The sequence below is a fragment of the Pteropus vampyrus genome, unplaced genomic scaffold (genome assembly GCF_000151845.1).
Source record: "Pteropus vampyrus isolate Shadow unplaced genomic scaffold, Pvam_2.0 Scaffold9, whole genome shotgun sequence".
Lineage (NCBI taxonomy): Eukaryota > Metazoa > Chordata > Mammalia > Chiroptera > Pteropodidae > Pteropus > Pteropus vampyrus.
This window is the reverse complement of record NW_011888790.1, coordinates 2,951,000-2,966,670: the sequence shown is the minus strand read 5'-3', so window position 1 is coordinate 2,966,670 and position 15,671 is coordinate 2,951,000. Positions and strand designations below refer to the sequence as shown.

The following is a 15,671-nucleotide window of genomic DNA, read 5'->3' as shown; positions in this document are numbered from 1 at the left end:
TTTAGTATCTGCTATATGGAAGGCACTGCATGGGACACTGGTCCACAGACATGAGCATGACTTCATCTCCCTTTTCAGGTCGGCTACTTCGACGATTACAATACAGTGTGATAAGTTCAGTTACTGTGGTTCTTTCTTATGTATTGTGCAGCACAGAGGAGGAGAACTTAAAGTACCCCCAGAGAGTAGAGATACAAAGATCAGAGAAAGTTTCTTGGAGGAGAACTTAAAGTACCCCCAGGGAGTAGAGATACAAAGATCAGAGAAAATTTCTTGGAGGAGGAAATGTCTGAAGTGAGTATTAAAGGATGAATAAACGTTCTGCCTGGAAGAGTGTGTCCAAAGCCTATTCCAGGCATGTGTGTAAAGCGTGAGCAAAGGCCTGGCGGTACGATGGAGCATGCGGTGATTGACAAATGAAAGCAATTCTGTGGAATATAAAGTGAGTTGCAAGATGGCCTGAAAAGATAAGAAGTGTTCATATTGTATGCCACGTTAAATAGATCTTCAAGATCTTTTAAAAGATGAGATCAAGGACAAGACAGTACCATTCAAAACAAGGTGCTCTCATATGAGAATACAAACTGCATGAGAACATTTTTAGTACACTTTGGGAGAATGAGTAATGGTGCTGGGAGAGGTTGATGGGGGTGGGGTTAAGAAAAGGTAACATGCAGAGGGTAAATCTCATAACAGGTATTTATACAGTTGCTTACTATGCAAAGGAGAACAACCCATTATAAGAAATAAAAAGCCCACAGAATACTATATGAATTTGCTAAGATTTGATGTGGGCTATAGTTTAATACTGTGCAGAAAGACAGTTGCTTAGTGACTTGTTTAGATACCCGGCACTATTTAAATATTTCCATGTTTAAGTAGGGAAACGGATTTTACTCTGATGAATGAACATTACTGCATTATATATGTAGGTAGTACATATTTCATCCACTAAAATTCATCCACTAAAATGTAAGCTCCATGAAGGCAAGGATGTCACTTTCTTCATTTCATTGTGGTGATTTCAGAGCCTGTAACAGTGCCTGGTACACAGTAATCTCTCAATTATTTTTTGTTGAATGAACTGAATATGCAGAAACTAAAATGTACACCGTGCCTGAACTGTGTAGAGGAAGAAGTAATAGATAATATGCATTTAGTATGATAAATGAATTTCAGAATCAGCAAAATGCTAAGCTGATTGTATCCCAAGACTAGACTTATGTTTGGAGAAAATGTTAGCAGTCATCTCCATAAAACATAAGACAAATTTATTTTTAGTTCAATTACGCACTAGTGATCTCATCTTTTATTGTAGATTTCTCTGGAGATTTAACATGTTGATTATCCTGAGCCCTCGTGCAGCTCCTTGGGGAAGAGTTACAATCTCAGTCATGCCTTTATATTGACATAAGACTTAGAAAAGTGGTACCAGCCTCCATTTGTGTTGACTCTATTCAAGAAAAAGATTAGTTCAGATTATCAAAACTTAACTTGCTTTGGCAACTTATGCTCAGCCAAAAAATTGAGTATCTACAAGAAAAATTGGACTAAAGGCTAAGAGATGTCACACATAGGAAAGACTGTAAATAAAAATGGAAGTTGCCACCTAAAGGAATAATATCATCCCTAAATTCACTGTCATTAAACCACATTAGTAATCTGAGAGTCTTCTTGCTGCTGATTTTAGCCCCTTGAGCCTAATGCCTTGGATATTGTTTCTTTAGTGTATATAATCTTTATCCATCTGCTCACTTGACTAAGAAATTCAGTTCGGTGCCATTGTCTAAGTGACCTATTTCTTTAAGTCTCGGAGTCCTCAATAAATACTTGTTTGAGCGAATCCCTTTTTAAACATTAAACTATTTAAGCAGTTGGTGGATAATTCTGATGATTTTTTTCCCCAGGGTAGGAATTATGTCTTAGAGTGGGAGAGTTTCCAGTTTGTCATCTTTCTTAAGAGACGAAATAGTTTGTAGTTTCGTGCTCCCAGGTGGATGGAATCCTCATGAGGTTCTCTTTAGGGTTGTAGATCAAAACTGAAATACACGATACTCTTGGTTCTTGAGTTCTGCTGTCTCTACCAAGTTTGCTTGAGGCTGGAAGCCTTTATGTTATCCCTTAGTCTTGCTGGGTTGTGGTTAAAAAGAATAGTTAGATCTTTGATATTCTCATCATGTAAGATGTGAAAGAAAATATTTAATGACTTTTTCCTACCTTTATAAAAATACATATATTTTTAACACCATTCAAGAGTTACACTTTTCTTCTGCTATAATACTCCTATCAATGAGTGTGATAATGTTTAGCCACCAAACCATACAAATTCACTGTTTTTTTTTTTTTTGTTGTAAGAAGCCTTGAGAATTTAGTGTATAACCTATAGTTGATATTGGGGTCATATAACAATTTAAGAATATATTAAAAAGAGAGGTCCAAAAATTTCATTGTGATTTAGCAGAATTAAGGAAGAAATCTTTGGACCCAGTTTTAGAAAAATCACAGAGCCTTTCCTTCTGGTATTTTATCTAACATTCTCAAATTTCTGGGGTTTAATTCCTCTCCCCTCATCCCACTTGTGCCCCCTTTTTTTAAAAAAGAATGAACATAATGGTTACTGTCCCTATTTTCCAAACCTGAGATAATTTTCCCAAATGCAAAAAAGGAAATTATGTCAATTATTTTTACTTAGAGATTTAGACAGTGCTTGCAGTTTTCAGCTTCTCTCCTAAAATATTAATATAGATGACTCCTACCTATTTCTCCCCTGTATTTTGTTGTCGATCTTCCTCAACTGTGTCCTGGTTTCCCCTTCTTCATCATTCTACTCACCTGCCAGAGTGATATTCTTTGTATCCTTCTGCAAATTCCAAGGACATTGGGGGCCTCCTAATCATGCAGTATTCATTCTTTTTCCTCGATGAAATCATTGACATTGACGATCACCTATTTTCTGTATTTCAGTCCTCCCTTTGCCTCAAGTCATCTCAGCAATATGATATAGTTATGGTTTTGCTTTGAACTGCTTCTTCTTTCTATCTCTTCCCACAGTCTTTAAATTTGGCAATTTTTAAGGTTCGAATTTTTGGCCCCTTGCTGTTTTCTTTTATTCTATTTCCTGTGAAGAGGCTTTAATTGTGTTGCCTTGACTTTCAATGTTCATTTGAGGACAATAAATTCAGAAAACAACAGGGCAGAGCATAGTGCAGAGAGGGCCGGGGGAGGAGGGCATTGCATTTTAGGAAATATTTTACCCCGTGCATGCTGGTTCTTCCTATATCTCTAAACTCTGTTATTCTGTGGAGTTGAGAGAAGATCCCACCTAGGTTCCTTAGACCTGCTCTGCATTAAGCTAGACTCTTGGCAGCGAAAGAGACCTGACACACCAGTCCTCCCTTTGCTTTACATCTGGGACTAGACCTGCTCCCTGGCAGATAGTGAGTAGGGCTAAGAGATCACCCAGTCATTTGTTTGGTCAACAAATGAGTCTGGATAGAACACTCCTCCTCCTGGGATGAAAACAGAGGAACCCTAAGTTTGGGGCTTATAAAGTAACAGTGCAGGTTAGGAGAAAGAAGTATCGAGCTGAAGGATCAGAGGAAGAAGTTACTTCTCTGAGTATAATTCATTACCGGGAATAGTATGCTATTTTAAATAACTTAGACATTCCACGTTGACTACAAAGAGACAGACTCTCAGTGAAAGTGTATAAAGCCCAAGGGAAAGATTGCTGTGAGGTAGGAAAAAAAAGAGAGAGAACCTGGATGGCATGAGCAAAAGATGGTAAGGGGGGATACAATGAAATGACAAAATTAAAATTTGCACTGGAGTGTTTAAGAAACAGAGTTGGCATAGTGGGAAATATAGTCAGTCACAAGAAGGATAAGCTTAACGTTTTCTTTTAGGCCACAGAGAAAAAGTGCACTGAGGCAAGAAAGGCCATGAGCACTTGACAGAAGTGAAGGACTGGCATCAAAGTCCACTGTATGTTATGATCTGGGAATACAAACGGGAATGAGGAAGTTACCTGTTTCCAGTGTCCTCATAAACAAGTCAGTAAATAGGTCTAGGGGAGGCTTCCTCAAAGATGTAAGGTCTGAGTCGTCCTTAGAATGCTAATACTTGAGCAAGCAAATGTGAAGGAGGAAAGGCATTCTGGGAGAGTGACAGCTTGGAAAAAGAGATGGGATAGTATAGGATACTCAGTTATTATTAAAAAATATTTTTCAAGCATCTTCTATGTGTGATTAACTCCTAGTTTTGGTGCGAGCAATGAACAAGACAGAAACGGACTGTTCCTTTGTGAAGCTTATATTCAAGAGGGAGAGAACCAGACAATATAGGCGGAAACAAATACTTAAATAAGGTCATTTTATATTGTATATGTCCTAGGAAGGAATTAAGTCATGTTGATATGGTCAAGCGTAACTGGGGATGGGAAGGACCACTTTAGATAGTGTGGTCAGGACTCTTGTCTAAAGTGGTAACATTTGAGCTAGGACTGGAATGCTGGGATTAAACCAGCCATGCAGAAGAGCTTTCTAGAGGAAAGGCATGGCAAGTACAAAGGCACTGAGTCTGAGCATGTTCAGGACGTGACCCATAGCCTCGTGAAGTTGATTAGCGTTGTAGCTGACCTTCTAGTTTTGGTTGTTCTTATTTTCATTCAAAGATTGGAAGAAGCATTTGGAAAGATTACTGGTCTTGGAAGTTAGAACAAGCTCGATTCTGTTCTCAGCTCTGCCAATAACTATCTTCAGAATTTAGGACAAGTTTTCTTTAATCTCTTTTGGCCTCAGTTCTCTCATCTGTGACATGAAAGTAATAGCCTATAGCTGTGCACTTGCACTTGGGTAAACATACAGTTTGCCCCTGGGGATACAATACACAGTAGTGTGCCAATGAGTTCAACCCAGAGTCACAGTATAGATACTGCAACTTCTTGGACTATTAATTTCACTAAGAGTTTGGGAAAAAATCATATGTAAATAATTCCCTTGCATTTTTAAGATTAAAAAGTCAAATGTCAAAGTTATTTCATGCTTTTGACAGGCCACTTTAGGCACTAATTCCATACTCATGAAAACATTTCCCTCGTGGATTTCAGTGGAAAAGTCTGAAAAGCATTAATATAGATACTCTTTAAGGTTTTTTTTTTTTCCCAGCTGTGATTCTATGATCTATGATTCTTTTAAAAGTTCTTCATTCCTATGTTATTTATTGTTAACCTTTTCCCCCTCTATGAATGAATGAATTACCCAATGTAGATTGTTTTATGTTGCTTATAGTTGAAAGGAACTTCTTTTCACTTCAAAGGAAGAACTTTAAAACCCAGAGTACTTCTAAATATTCTGAAGGTATTAAACACCAAGTTTAGAGAGAAGGAAAAGACCCTTATAAATTGTTTGTGGTAAACATTGTTTTGGCTTCACAACTGTAATCACAGATGCTTCACTCTCTGACTGAGTCTTAGAGGAGATACGCTGTCGTTCTAATCAGAAATTACATTTAAAAATATATATGTATTCTAAAGCACATGTTTCTCTCTCCTAATTTCCAGTTCAACCATAAGTTTCCAGAGGATTATATCAGGATATTTTTAATTGTATGTAACAGAAAAATCCTGCTTAAATTGGCATAAGCAGTAAATAGATGTATCTCATGCTTAACTGGAAGCCAGGGATCAGGCTCCATTTTTCTAGGATCTTAGCTCTATTCTCTGCTGTTACCTTTTTTTTTCCCCTCAAGCTGGCTACCACCAGATAATTGTCACCACTGGCAGCAATTGTCCCTAATTGTAGTGGAAAAAAGGCTTGTTTTCTTTCCCTCTAGTCTGATTGGCTAACTTAGGTCACGTGCTCATCCCTGAACCTTTAACACCAAGGCCGAGGAAGGAAGTGATCATGATACAGTAGGCTATCTGGACTCACCTTTTAGGGATAGACTCCACTTCCCCTGAGAACTATGGGCTGCAATGAGAGGAGAACAACCTGAGCTCAACCATGGCTCCATTTGGAAAGAGGAAGAGGAAGGATGGATATTAGGAGGCAACCACTCCCATAGGGCAGGAATCTATAGAAATGACTACAGATGTTTTAATGATGAGTCCTAATTTGTTCTTTACTGGTAGCAGCCAGGTTTTATGAAGCAGCAGTTTCCTTCTTGTGAACACAGAGAGGGACTGAAAATTTTCATTTATGAAATATTTACTGGCTTCCTACTGTATTTCAAGAACTGAAACCCGCAGGGTAGTCACATAAACAAATAAGAATAGTGACAGGAAGGACCAAGAGCATAGGGATGTGTCTCGTGGATCTTATTCACCTTAGTCAATATCTGCTCAATGATGAGCTCTGTGGGCGTGGGGACTTTTCCATTGCTTTGTTCGCCATGTTTTTTCTAACACATAACACACTGCCTGACACATCCTGAGCACACCTCACATATTTATTGAAATAATGTGTATTGGAGCCAGAATCATTAATGATTTCTCAAAGGATAATAGAATAATAGAGGCATGTACAACAGAAGCTCAGTGACAGGCTTGAATAATTGGCAGTTTCTGTAAGGTAAGAAGTCAGAGTAGGTAAATCAATTCTTTCTCACTTGGAAGGTGTTAGCATGTAATGAAGGACTCGCAATGTCAGAAAAGCTCTGAGACCTTGACATAATGTAACAAATTGGGGTGATATCTGTGCCCTAGAAGGCTTTTTACTTGGTAAGCATATTTAGCACAGCACCTAACACATAGTACACATTTAATAAATAATTGATGAATGAATGAATGAGTGAATGGTGAGCTTTCTAATTAGATTTGGGAGAATATTATGATTAGCTTAAATACTTCATATCCAACTGTGCCTTCGTGCATTTATTTTTTCTTTGCTTTTAGTGGTGTGATTTGTGATAATATTAGTGCTTTGCTGTTTTAATGGAGAGCTATATTTCTAATGGAAAAATGTAGCCTAGAGAAATGTGCTTTGAATCAGTATTCCATGTCCAACAAAATGCTGCTTATTTGAAGCACACAAGCATAGACTTTGCACCTGACAAAATTGTCTTCTTAGTGTCTGAAAGCAAATAACCTCAAAGGCCTACCAACCGAATATGCTAATTGATGTCAAAAATCATACGGAATAATTTGACAGCATATTTGGAAAGACTTGAAAGACCATCTAATCCAACCTCTCCTTTTGTAGATGGAAAACATGACATCAGACAAGCAGGGTGATGGCTGGCTATTTCAGTGATGGTAAATGGTAGAGGCTGAACTCGCATTCAGGTTATGCAACTGAACTGCAATACTTAGACCGTGTGAAGAAATGAAGGATAATTAGAGCAGCATGCTTATTTTTAAAGTTTGATTTTGGGCAATAGCTAGTTTTGAGCTATTGGGGGGTCTTAGAAGTCCTGAATAGACCTTTATTTTGCTAATGGGCCATTTAGAATAAGGAAAAAAATTAAAGTAACCATCTCCTTAGGTGCTAGTGAACATTATTACATGTGAAAGACTGAAGTTATTGTCAGAGGGACTGGTAACATTGACTATATAACACTGAGAAATTTGTCTACGGCCATACTACCCTGAACAAACCCGATCCTGTCTGATTTTGGAAGCTAAGCAGGGTCGGGCCTGGTTAGTACTTGGATGGGAGACCAACTAGGAAAACCAGGTGCTGTAGGTGTAAAATAAACAAATTAATTAATTAAATAAAATAAAGGATTGTAAACTGACAAGGTCCTTGCAATCCGTGAGGTCAATCAAGGGTTGCCTAGCCTAAAAATAAAAAACAAACAAACAAAAAAACCCACTGAGAATTTAAAAGGAAGTACTTAGGGACTCTTGAAGTGCATTGTTGGGTGATGGCTGCTAACATTCCTTGAGAATGCCTAATATTTAGTTGCTTGTGATGAGTATATATCAGTTCGCCTCTTAGAGAATCTATTATTGTCATTCTGACACTAAAATGGCTAATAAAGTTGGTCAGTTCATTAATTTATAATTCATACTTTAATGTTATTTCTCTTTATTGTTCAGATATTTTCTTAAACAGGTTTGACTATAATACGTATGATTTTCAGGATATCCTTCATCTGTCCCTGACATTTTATCTCCCCTCTATATGACTCAGACAATAAAAACTGAATGTATATTCATTCACTCTTCTATATAATGTAAGAGGGATATTGTATTATACTTCTCATACGCCATACATACTTGAAGATGTATTTTTATTTTCTTTTCAAAATAACTGATTATTGTCTGGTATGTTCTTCCTGACTGAACTCATGGATGGTTTGGGTGGTTTTCATGCTGTTTGGCAATCTGCCCTAACCCCATTTTATTGCTACTTCCACATTGTTTCATTGTTTCCTATATTCTGGGTGTTGTGTTAAAGTGTGTAAATTTTATCTCATTTATATGTTTCAGAAGCTCCTAAAGTGCAGCTACAACAGTATTCCCATTCTATAGATGAGGAATTGAAACTTAGGTTAATGAATCTGCCCAAGATTTCACAGCAAGTGGATGATAATAACCAGATGTTTCTGAATCCAGAGTCTGGGCTCTTAATCTCTACCGACTCATAAATACAAGGAGGTTTGTGGATTTGGTGGAGGGAGCTGTTAACCCTTATCTAATGGTTTCACCACCCCCCCTAGTTGTGGAAGATGAGATCTGCTAAGAATTGGGTGGGATTATAAAGAGGATAGAGGTTTGTGGGAAGTTGAAGAGATTTGAAGGAACTCTTGTTGAGTTAGGATGAAATGATGATGGAGACTAAGAGTGCCAGGCATTTCTGGGGAATCAGTTGATACTGTGGACCATGAGTTTAGTGGTGACATCAATCTGCCAAATGAAGTACAATGTTGCAAACAAAGTTTTTAAGGAGGGAGTCAAACAACTTAATAACTTTGTATCAACTGAGGTTAGTTTCAGCTGCTGGTAATAGAGACCTGAGATGCTAGTAATTTAAAATAGAGGTTCATTTTTTTTCTCATGCAAGAGAGAATTTAAAGTAAGTAGTCAAGGGCTTCTGTGATATTTATAGGGTCATCGGTGGTTCAGCTGTTTCTTTTTGCTCCACTCTTCTTAGGCCAGGCTTTCCATCCTCGAGGTCATTTCATATTCACAAGATAACTGCTGGTGTTCTGGCCATCATGTGTATATTCCAGATAGCAAAAGGGGGAAACAGAAGAAGGGCAAAGACTGTTTACTGTGGCAGCTCCCTTTCTAGCATCTTCCCAGAAGACTGTCATTGACTTCTGCTAAACCTTTAGATACTCCTAAATGCAAGGGAGTTTGGGAATTAGTACCCCCCCCCCTCCGCCTCTTTTAACCCAGGCACATTGCCACCTACAATAGTATAGGTCCTGCTTTTAAAGAACACACACACACACACACACACACACACACACACACACACACACACACACACCTGGTTATTGAAAACAACAGCAGTTTCTGCAGTACTTTTCTGTTTCCAAATCTTCTGTTATACACCCAACATTTGGGAACTTTAGATGAAAGTTAGATAATATTGGATAGGTACTTTGTGAAATTCTCTCACAAGGTTAGAATGTAAATAACTGCTATTGTTTTCTACTTTAAGATGACATGAAAACATGGAGTCATGCTTTTACAGAGGGGAAAGAGGGACAAAGAATGATGCTTCCTTTTTCTGCCCCCTCACAGGGCAAGTCTTGCACCTTGTAAATTGTTTTGGGGTTACTGATGTGTTCTAGAGGCAGAGAAGCTGGATATATTTAAAAAGTGTTTGTAGCTGATTGTTCTGTGTATTTATTAATTGGTTTTTTCATTCTTTCCCAAAGAGAATTTCACAGTTGTTGGTTCTCCTTATAAACAGTTGGTTTCTAAATGAAATGTAAACCAGCTACATCCTTTACAAAAAGATAAGGTAAAACAAACCCTTTGAAACAAACACAATTTGTTTCACGTTAATAATTTTCTGTATTGCTTTCCTTGAAAGCGGTGGTCCTTTTTTTCTAATCCTCTTTCCTTTCAGATGCCAGGCAAGTGGGGAAATTAGCAGAAGCCTCTGTAGCTACTTTATAGTGACACAGGGAAGAAATTAAAGATGGACTGATATCATAAGGACCTGCAAAAGAGGAACATTCAGAGTCGAGGGAAAAATAATACCTTTAGCTCTATAGAACTGATTCTTCAAACGTTTAAGTGACTCCTGATCGAGCTTCCAGTTTCTCTGGATGGTTTTAATCAGATTCACATAGGACCATTATTCCTGATTTGTTTCAGCCCTAGTTCTTTGCTGGTTGATGTTTGACTCAGTGTAATGTCCTGCCTGAAGGGTACAAATGAAGTGACCGCGTGTGCTCAGTGGTGTGACCTGAGGTGTGCTGGGGTCCTGATGTGTGCTAGACTCAATAGCAGGTGTCTGCAGCACCAGGAGAGAAATGAGTGCCCAGGGCTAGGGGAGTGGGAAGGTGTGTTCAGTGGGAATAAGAAATAAAAGAACTAGGTGAAGGAATTGCTCAAGAATTGGCCAGAAGGCAGCCCAGACACCTTCAGATGATCCGGATGGGGTTTTTATTCTTATGTCTTGATATGTCACTATTCAGGAGCCGGGAGTCAAGAGCCAGGAGCAAGCCCCTTCCTCAGTATTTCGTGTGGAATCTTGCATGAGGCTTTAGGCAACTGACACATCTTGGATTTATAGAAAACAGTGTGCTTGGATATTTCATCTGTCTCCCAGGATGACATATCAGGTTGGAGGCTATCATAGTATTTTCTTTGCTGTTATAAACAATTCTCTGAGCTGAAAGGCTTCTGAACTCATCTATTATTTCCCTCTGGTTGGGAAGTGATGTCTCATGATTGGTAACAAAGGCTCACATATCACCTGCCTTTAATAGTAACATCAGGGCATCTCATTTCCCAATGGTGTCACTTTAATTTCCTTTCATCTGGATGTCTGTGTTCAGAGGCTGGGTTGTACCATCCCAAATGAAAGGGAGTGACAGGAAGCACTCTCTCCTCATGTTACAGTTTGCCAGAAGGTATTCAGAAGAGTCCTTTTAGTCCTTACTCCAAGTGAATGGATCCCACTGTTGTGTTCCCATTATTTGGTGGTGGGATGGGGTGTTGAAGAGGTAGAGACTGTTACACTCAAAATAAGAGTATCAGCAGGGCAGCAGGTAATGGTCTTCATGGGCACTGATAAGGTATGAAAAGAAATTAATAAAACCTGAATTTCAGAAGTTAATGCTCAAATAAAGAAAAGATGAGAAAGAAACCTAATAGAGATTTCTGCCAAGGTTATGAAATTTTAAGGAAAGCTTTTTGGGGTCTGGGCCTGATTAAGCCTGTTCATGTCCACTAGTAACTAAAATACACATGAAATGCTCTAATTTAATTTTTCTGGAACCATGAGAATATTGACTAAGAGTGATATATGATAAGGGGGTGATTCTGAACCAGACATCCAAAGGTCTCTGTAGTCCTTGGGGTTCTTCCATCATTACCCAGGTGGTACTTTTCACTCTGGACAACTTATCTTGGTACCTCAGAGTCACCGTGTGGTGCTAAGTGCTCTTTTTTTTTCCTTTTTAAATTAAATTTATTGGATAACATTGGTTAATAACATCATGTAAATTTCAAGTAGGCAACTTTATAATATGACATTTGTATACTCTGCGTGCGCCCACTGCCCAAAGTCTAGTCTCCTTCCCTTTAAACCCCCTTTACCCTATTGGTCCTCCCCCCACTCCTCTCGCCTCTGGTAACCACCGTTGTATTGTCTGTATCTATGAGTTTGTCTTTCTGTTTGTTGGTTTAGCTGTTTTGTTTGCTCATTTGTTCTTTCTGTTTTATATCCCACATATGAGCGAAATTATACGGTGTTTTTCCTTTTCCAGCTGACTTAGTTCACTTAGCATAATATTCTCAAGATAACGTGTCATTTGTGATTGTGGGTTTTTCTCTAGCTACATTCAGTTGCTTGGGGGAAATAGACGGCACGCGTTGGGGTATAATCAAGTGATCCTGCTGTTGAGGGAGAAGGACCAGTGATGAATGCAAAGGAGTGATTACGTGGTGGGCTGTGAGACATGAAGCTGAGGAAGCGGGAGAGTGAAGACATGAGGGAGGCAAAGAGTAAACCACTGACCTACCGCATTTATGGGTAGAAGAAAACATGGCTTGACAATGTGGGATTGCTGAGATTTTAATAGGTCTCCAAGTTAATAAATTCTGACAATTTTTTGGTAGTTTAATTTTTTTCTTGCCTCATCCTAATTATTGATAATCCTATGTGTTTTATGATTCAAAATTGGTTTATCATTGCCAAAGTTAAATGCACCCACAAACAACCTATTTACATATTTTTTCTTGACATATCTACAAAATATCATTTCTATTGGATTTATATTATTAAGTTTTGCTTTTCTAATATTTCTAATTAATCTGCATTTCTTGAAAGAACTTCTATATTATATTCAATGTACCAATAATGTTCCCACCTAGAAATACTTTAGCTTTACCAAGGTAAAAATTTACTTAAGGTATTTTTGTTTGTAAGACAAACAAAAAACCTGTAGTTTTTTTCTTATCACATCTATAGACCTTTTCGTTTTTGGAAGATCTATCCTACTTTGGTGGAGAGATAAGTCAACATTATACACTGTGACACATTTTTCTGGCTTACTTCGCTTCCTTATCCCTCTCATTGGAATTGGATAATTGAGGTAATTGTCTGGGGGCAAAATCAAGCCGTAAACCAAATTCTTGCTTCATTTCACTGGTGTCATTGAGGTTCCTCCCTTTACATCATTAGGAAACAGACAATAGTCTATTATGTAAACTAAAATAAAGGCCAATGATGTAATGATAAGTGCAAATAAGTTCCTATGTAGTCTAGAAAAGAGAGTTGCAGAGAAAGAATTTACAAAATTTTTTTTCTGTGCTGCCCATAGGGCAGGTATTTGGATTATTAATGAGTCATCTTGCTTTTCACACAAAAATATATCCCTAAAGTAGAGAAGAGTAGTTAGTTCACCGGGCTACACCGTTCCAATTCCCTAGGAAGTATTGTAATCACTGCTCTCTTCTGTTCTCTATAGGCCAGCTACCAATTGCTAACCTTGCTTTCAGGTGAACACCCTTCCTCTCCCCCAACCTCCAGGAAGGACATGTTCCCTACAAATGTGGCCCTAGTTCTTGGGTCTTACACTTAAATAAATAATTGATGATTTGGGATTTAAATAGGTTTCTTTTTCATTAGATTATTATGAATCCATTCCATTATACCCGTTACAGCCTGGGGGAACCAAACAAAACTGCTTTTCTGAAACTGCAAAAAGCCAGCCCCTGAATCATGGTGATGACAAAGGTATAGCCCCCTATGAGCCTGAAGCTCAGATGACCACCTGGCTTCACCTATTTCTGAACCATTCATGGTGGATGTTCAATACATGTGAATTATTTTTTCATAAACATTTTAAGGTTATTCAAAGGCTCTAAAGAAGACTTAAATGATAAGATTCTGTGACATTTGTATTAATTTATTCATGTATTCTTACTTTTCATTTTATACTTTTTAAAAATGGCTTTACCTTGTAGAGGATTAATGATATTCTGGGAGTTTTAGGAGAAGTTGCCAAATGAAGATTGGTATTTGAATTTAGGCTTGACATTTTTTTAAAGTTTATCTTGATGATATCACTATTTTATTGGGGGAGCTAATATAAAAATATGGAACTCAGGAGAAGAAAAGAATCACTTTTTCTGCTTGAGGAGAAAACATTGCTATTGATAAGGTTTTTTTCTGAATAATTTAGACGAATTGTTGTTTAGAAACATTTTAATCCTCTAAAGTTCTGAAATTTGGGAGAATGAGGGGAAAGTACAGAAGTTTAAAAAGCACATTTGGGAATATCGTTGGTTGGTGTGATGGTTAATTTTATACGTCAACTTGACCGTGCAACAGGGTGCACAGACATTTGGTCAAACATTAGTCTCGATGATTTTGTGAGGGTGTTTTGAATGATATTAACATTTAAAGTGGTATTCATAGTAAAACAGATTGCCCTCCTAAATGTGGATGGGCCCCATCAAATCAGTTGAAGGTGTAAATAGAAAAAAAATACTGATCCTTCCCCAGATATGAGAGAAATCCTCCTGCTGCCTGTCTTTGAAGTGGAACATTGGTTTTTCCCCCCTGCCTTTGGACATCAATGGGAACTGGCTCATCCTGCATCTCAAGCCTGTCGCAGGCCTTCGGACTCAAACTGTACCAGTAGCTTTCCCGGTCCCTAGGCCTTCAGACTCAGACCAGAACTACACTAACAGCTCTCCTGGAGCTCCTGCTTGCCGACTCACCCTGCAGATTTCAGGACTTGTCAGCCTCCATAATTGTGTGTACCAGTTCCGTATAATAAATCGTTTTCTCTATATATAGGTGTCTGTTTGACTATCTACCCACATCCTATTGGTTCTGGAGAACCCTGACTAATATAGTTTGACTAAGTAAATTTGATTCAGAGATATAAAAAGAGAGATGAGTAATTATATTGAAAATTAAAAACACCAGTGGGAACATTATATAAAATGACTTAATTTGTCCAGTTTAATGTTTTCCAGAATATCTGATTTAAAAAGGATGATGCTGAAAATACAGGGAAAATTGAAATAATGTTTTTAAATTGGTTCAGAACATTCTTTAAAATGTCTAGTGATTGAAATTAATGCAGTAAATTTCCCCTCTGGCATATTTTAGGTGTTGGATAAATAACGATTAAAATGAAGCACTACACTTGGCATATGATAAAAGGAAATCATGTCTTTACCTTAAGTTTTTCAATTAATGTCATGATTTAATTGTATTATCATGAAAACATGCAGCTATAAACCCTAATTTATGCTTGATATGCATTGTGGCATAGTTTTACCATAAACAATTAAGGATAGGTCTTCTTTAATAAGATTTTTTTCCTCTCTAATTTCTCCTATTACTCAGCAGTTCATTCCTGGATTAAGGAAAGTGCCTTCACAATGTTTGAAAAACCACCCTTTGCTTTGTAGGATGGACTGTATTTGAAATAATGTGTTAAGTAAGCGTAGCGATTATTGGTAACAGTGTAGTTGTTTTTGTTGTTGATTAGAGTGACAACTCGTGATTGTCTTCAATTAGGGCTATGCCGATAAAAGTATAGAAAGGTTAAAAATAAGCATAGATAAAACATGAGATGAAGAACTTGAAAATATTCTTTAAATATATGGGGTACAATTTTAAGATTATGGTCAACCCTCTCCACATTAAATTTAGTAAATCCTCTAAATGTGTTACAGATTACTGGAAAATAGATCTTAAAAGCTGGAACATTTATAAGGAAAAAATACTTTTTTAGCTTAAACAACAAACAAAAAGTCATTCTGATTTATAAACATATTTCTAGTGCTATATGATATCTATTTTATACTGAAGAAAGTATATTTTAACATAGCAACAGAAATACAAGTGATCCCTTTAGAATATGAGGCCTCCAGATAAAGTAATCGCCTATTAATCCTAGGCAAAAGAGCATACTATAAAAAACTATAATTATTTTATGTTGAGATATTTTTTCCTACCCAAATCTTCAGTTCCTAGATTTTCTTGATTTTTTTTCCTGATGGCGACTCCCTTAACATTTGT

At 37.5% G+C, this 15,671-nt stretch overlaps 1 protein-coding gene and 1 pseudogene across 1 annotated transcript in view; both read left to right on the top strand.

Moving 5' to 3' along the window:
- Positions 1-15,671, top strand: part of GRIP1 (glutamate receptor interacting protein 1) — a 626,604-nt gene that overhangs the window by 120,590 nt on the left and 490,343 nt on the right. The gene's annotated exons all lie outside the window — the stretch shown is intronic.
- LOC111730202 lies at positions 7,567-7,685 on the top strand (annotated as a pseudogene).